General features: G+C 33.2%; 1 pseudogene; it reads left to right on the top strand.

Moving 5' to 3' along the window:
* The first annotated feature begins 4,390 nt into the window (after positions 1-4,390).
* On the top strand, positions 4,391-4,486 carry LOC122126533 (annotated as a pseudogene).
* Positions 4,487-6,310: the final 1,824 nt, after the last annotated feature.

Raw genomic sequence — 6,310 nt, 5'->3', positions numbered from 1 at the left:
TATTAATATGAGATAGTGAAGACTTCTGTTATTACATAGGCAAAAATGTTCAGAAGAGAATTGAGCAAATGGAAAAGTTAATAAAAAAAATTTTCATAGAAGACTTAGCTAAGCATATTGTATTCAGCAGTGAAGGAATGCCAAAACTTTTTGATATAAATTGTGTTAGTATTTTTACTCCCTAAAGTGAGTTTACAGAGCCTATTTGGCTCACTACAATGCAGAACTGATTGAATGAAGACATGAAAATGAATTCAACGTCCAAATGAGGCAACTTAAAGAGTTTTAAAAGAGAAATAATGAAGATTTAACAGTGGTGGAGCCCATCTAGTCCTTCAGCTTCACTAGACATGAAGCCAAGAAGCTGTGATTAATTGGAACTCCGGCAAGAGCTAAGAGGAGGACATAGAAGTAGGACATAGAAGCATTGTCCTTTTGTAACAGACACTGTCTTCCAAGGTATGGGTCATTTAACTCTATTCTCCTCCATACATCTTGGTGAACAAATGCAAGACCAAGAGAAAAAAATCTATTGAAATAATTTTGCCTAGAATAACTTCACTGTTCCTGATATAGTATCTAAGGAGAACCTTAAAAGAGAAGATAAAAGTGCAGTATTTTTTGTTTCCTATTAGCATCTTGTTAGGAAAATATATTTTTGAGCTTAGACAATTCTGATTGAACCAACAAGTGATGGAGTACTTATTTTTGTGGTCACTTTATACACAAGAAGTCTTTTAAGGTAAAAGAAAAAAAATAGCCGAATATTTGTGATCACAGCTTCTAGGGCTGTATTCTGGAGACAAAGTTTTACATTAGATTTCTCCTCATTAACATAAATGTTGTTTCATGGCAACCAAATGCAAGAGGGATATTTAATGGACTCATTAAATATCAATGGCCAATTAAACAGCATGAAAGAAGAAAATGGCAAATAATATTTAATGAATTACTTTGCCAGAAGAAAGAAGGAAAAATATAATTCAAAATCAATTGACTTAAAAGTATGAAGAAAGAGTAGTGAAGAGATATTAGAGAAAATATAGAGTATTGTTTTCTCTCCAGTGGAGTAATGGGTTCATGATCTTGTTTCTTCCACTCTAACCTCACAAGCTACCAAGTGTGTCTCAGGACTGGATTATCCAGTTCAGACAGAAAACTCGTAGAAGAAAGATACTATTTGCAGCAGATGGAGGTGATTTATAATCTTAGACAATCTATCTAATTCTGTTCAAAATTCTCCCCTATCCCAAACTTCTCTCTTTGAACAGTTTTGTTTGCTTTTCCCAAGACTGCCCTTCATTAATTGATTAAAATTTTGAGAGGTCATATTAATACTCTCTGGAGATTGCTGTTTGGTTGTGATTTTTCTGTTTTTTGTTTCTTGTGTTTTTTAACTGAATTTTAAAAGGTTATGCAATTGTTTTACAATTAAATATATCCATCTAATTGTCCAATGCTCCTAGATCGGAGTCACTCCTTCCATCATTCTCAACCAACCCTTTCTTCAAGATTTATTTCCAATTTACCACTTCCTTTATCATATGTGTACATTGAATATTCTAGCTGTACTTGCCCCTTGTTCATTTTTCATTCATTCTATGTCTTTACTATAATTCCTCTCTGGTTTCAACTTCCTGATAGTCATTGTGTTAAACTGTCTATTAATACTTTGAATGGTTTATATGCATTCCATGGACTTTCAATCCTGCATATTCTTGAACTGATGTCAGCTTATATTTCCATAATTGATTCATCTGCAGCAACAATTTGCTGGAGACTGGAGAGGTGAATCACCTAAACAAGATTTTATTCTCATCCATTTGGAAGATTAATCTTTAGTCAAAAAGAAAGTTACAAAAATGGCTTAGAATGTATTCCTAACTACGAATTTTTATAAATGGCTTTGTACAATGGTGTGATTCTTTTATTTTACATGGAATAATATTTTCTACTGCCTATAAGTTTTGGAAAAAGAAGAAAATTAAAATTTATTCCAAAAGAGGAATATGATAAAAATAGAAGACAGATATTATGTTTGTCATATCTCTGATGAATACCCATATTCAAGACTTAAAGTCATATTTCTTACTATGTTAGATAGAGGGAAAACATAAAATAACATATGATAAGGCAACTATTTGTGACTTTTTAAAGTGTACCTTATTAAATGATGAAATTTATTAGCTCACGTTTGGGTTTGAAATTTAGGAGGCTAACCTATTTAACACATTTCTGGAAGGCCCTTACTGAAAAACACAAATTGTGGGTTGTAATATTTCTACACTTCAATGAATGGTTGAACGTGTTTGGCATTAGTGCTGTGTAAATAATTCAACTCTATTGTAACTTGCTCCCTACACTTAAAAATCTTGTAATGTCACTAAGTATCATCAACTTGTAAAATGTCATTTTGACGAATGTGATTTTAAAAAGTTTATTTGAAAAGGAATACACTTTCAGAAGATTAAATGTAGATTATCATTGGTTTGAGAGTGACATTTTTATACCACAGAACCATGTTGTACTGAAGTCCCAGTGTTTTGAAGCACTCCTTAGTGCTTCAAATATTTTTCTGAATTACATTTGACCTCTAAGTCAAGTTTTCCGGGCTTTGGTAGACCAATTATGGATCTATCCTTCAAGGAACTATTTTTTGGCCCACTTATGTTGGAATAAAATCTTTCATTAATCATAGGGGAGGGGTATTAAAAATAATCTTATGACACTTTGTGAACTTGTTCACTCATATGGGCTGGTCATCTATAAGTTGAATGTTTTAATTACAGTACTTTCTCTCAAATTTTGTTATTTCATTCTTCATTTTAAGTTGCCTTGCATTCCACAGTTGCTTACTGCTAATACCTGCATCTCAAGGAATTGGGACCCTGAAATATAGGAAATGAGAAATTGAGGTTGGTCTTCAATTACTATGTGCTGACATGTTGCATGGGCCTTGGTGAGAAGTCTTGCCCCTGTTATCTGATGATGCAGGTAACTGGGACCTGGGATCCTAGGACCCATGGGGACTGCAGAAGGATAATGTTTTTTTAGACATCTTAGCAAAATTTGGGTATAATCAATAGGAATGCTTCCGAAATATGGAGAAAAACAGTTTGGGACAAGACAGTTAAAACAATAAACAGAGCAGCAGAGTAAAATGCATTATAGATTAGAGGAAAACATTGTTTTTTACCATGTGGATTCAGAAGACCAAGAACAGTTAGAATGTATCACAAGTTTATACTAAAGACATTGCATTGATACTTTTTATATCTAATATATATTTTAAACCTAATTATTTATATTCCAATTCTATTTATTGGAATAAATAAATATCAATTTATTTGTCAAATTGTCAACTAATTCTAGTAAGTTTTACTGTGTGAAATATAAAATCAGCACATATAAATATAAAATATATAATTATATATAATATAATTAAAAGGCACAGGTTTGCATTGTTCTGTTGTAGTTACTGTATCAAAGGCAACTCTGTTTTAAAGTATTATTCCATTATCTCTACCTTAGTGTTTGATAGAGTTAGACCTAAAGATTTACCATTTGTAGATTTACAGCATGGAGGCAAGAGGAAACACTGTGATTAAAACAGTATCAATTTAATGCCTAATAACTAGGAGAAACATATGGACTTCTCCCGCAACTATGAAAATATTTGGTGATAAAAAGGCAGTAGTGTAAGTTCCTGCCTGGTTGGATGATAGACAGGCCAGGACATTAAGTAATCATGCATATGAACAATTTTTTCACCTTCTTGGCTTTAGCTACTTTTGAAATGGAAGATATAATAAACAATTATATTTTGATAAAATACATTCTAGTCTGAACAGTTCTGTTTGAACTGTTCATCTCTCTATGATCCCTTGTATCAAGATTAGTTTTGTTCTAGTAAGACAATCTATGCTGTCAGGGTAAGATATTCTGGTTGGTCTGTTCCCACATGGAAGAAGGGTAAAGGCTCAGGTAGACATTTGTGCCAGTAACACCTCATTTGGGAAAATATCAGCTGAAGAAGTTTAGAAGTAGCTCTTAAGCAATGCTTACTTTGAATCCATTAGGTCCACATAGCTAACACAGTTGAATAAATAAGTACTTGAAAAAGCCATCACCTTTGGACCTATCTATAAATAATTGAGAGTATGATCAAATTCCAAATAAAAAGACTTAAGATAGTCATTGACAAAAAAATTTGCAAATGTGAGCAATTGATTGATCAATATAATTTTTTCTAGTATTCACAGAATTTTAGGGAAATAAGATCGATAGCATTGTTAGGAACAATACGGTTTCCTTGTTACAAGTAGGCACCCATAGATATAGGCTTGTATAAAGATTGCATCATTAACTACTTAAATTTAGAGGATAATACATGCTTCAGCAGCACTAATACTCAAATTACAATGCAGAGATTAACATGGCACTTGCACAAGGATAACATGAAAATTTGAGAAGTTTCCATATGTTTCATTCTTCAGATGCAAGAAATGAAAAACAGTTATTAAAACAAAATTACAACTGTAACAATACACGTAATTCATATAATTAAATTCAGTTTGACATCAGTGTATTAAATATTCACCTCAGAAAGGCGTTTACATAGCATAAACTTTACAAAACTTTTCAAATTAGACAACATTGTCATTTTATCCCAAAGAAAAATAATATTAAGACCTAGAATAAAAGGAATCAAACTGTTTCTATATGGAATACAATCAGAAAGAACACATTAATGAACCTCAATATTATAAAATAATGTAGAATTCAAAGTATATCTAGGAGAAAATAAAATAAATTATGAACATTATGCAAACATAGAATATAGAATATTTTAAAATATACTTTTTCAGACAAGCACCAGAAATATTTTAGTTTCTGTACTACTCATTTCAACAGGTAAGTTAAAATTGTTTCTGATTAAAAAATCACAAACTCTGAAGAAATCATTATACATGTATACAAAAACTATTGAATACATTTTGACATCCAATGCAGGCAATTCACTTGGAAGAATTCTGCGGAATCCATGAATTTTTACAGTAAAATATTGGTGTTGCTGGGCACATGTGGCTTATGCCTATAATGCTAGCTACACAAGAGGCTGAGATCTGAGGATCATGGTTCCAAGGCAGCCTGGGAAGGAAAGTCTGTGGTACTCTTATCTCCAATAAACCACTAGAAAACTGGAAGTGGAGCTGAGACTCAAGTAGTAGAGCGCTCACCTTGAGCTGAAGAGCACAGAAATAGCTCCCAGGCCCAGAGTTCAAGCCCCATGACAGACCAAAATAGAATATATTGCTCTTATTTGGATTGTGAAAATATTTTGTAGGGACACAAAAGATCGACTTGCATTTTTGAAATTTAAGAAACTTAACCCGACCATTAGGACATAGGTGAACAATTTGTACAGCCTTCCACAACTTCATAGAGGTAGTGATACATACTTATCCTTTTGGCAATATCAAATGCAATTTTTTCTATGTTGTTCTCCAGGCCTGGTTTTATATAATGGTTCAACAGAAGGAAATCAAGCATATATTTGCTAGCTCAATTCTCAGCAGCAAGATGTAAGGGGGACAAGTGGCCTTTAGTTGGGCATTGGTATCTGCATCATGATGAAGTAATAAAGAAGTCACTCTGGTATTATTCCACGTATATGCACTGTGCAGGGGTGTCCATTCATCTACAGTTATTGCATGTGCCGCTTGAGACACCAACTCACTGACAATGTCTAATTGTCCACTGTACGCTTCTCGATGAAGATGGGTATACTCATCGTCATCCCTACTATTCACATGAGTGGCCTTTTGGGAAAGAAGTCTCCGCACTGTAGTAAGTCGAATATTTTTGGCAGCCCAATGAAGAAATTTGCTTGGATCCTTCTTCATTTTTTTTCTTGCAATTGTTATCATTCCTTATTTTTTCATCTTGTTCTTCATATTCCTAAGAATTGCCTAACCAGAAACTTTGAGTGCCAGTGGGAATGAGGTGTCCATGTATTTTCCTAATAGTTCACATTGGTTGAACTGGTCAGAAATATCCAGTGAATTTTCCGCAACTGTTTATTCACCATGATTTATTTTCTCTTTTTCCAATTTTACTATTCGAAATTATTCTCACTGGAGAGTAGGGAATTGATGGAGAGCAGAGGAAAGATGTTCCTCCGTATTCAAATGTACACACTGAAAATGAGGACCAGTGATATCTTCATGTGCAGCTTATTCTAGGAATGAGAAATTAGGAAATAACGCCTTCTATATAAATGATTTGGGAAATGGCAGAGCAAAAACTG

This window comes from Dipodomys spectabilis, unplaced genomic scaffold (assembly GCF_019054845.1).
Source record: "Dipodomys spectabilis isolate Male_0828 unplaced genomic scaffold, ASM1905484v1 ptg000282l, whole genome shotgun sequence".
NCBI classification, from domain to species: Eukaryota; Metazoa; Chordata; class Mammalia; order Rodentia; family Heteromyidae; genus Dipodomys; species Dipodomys spectabilis.
This window is presented reverse-complemented; position numbering and strand designations above follow the sequence as displayed.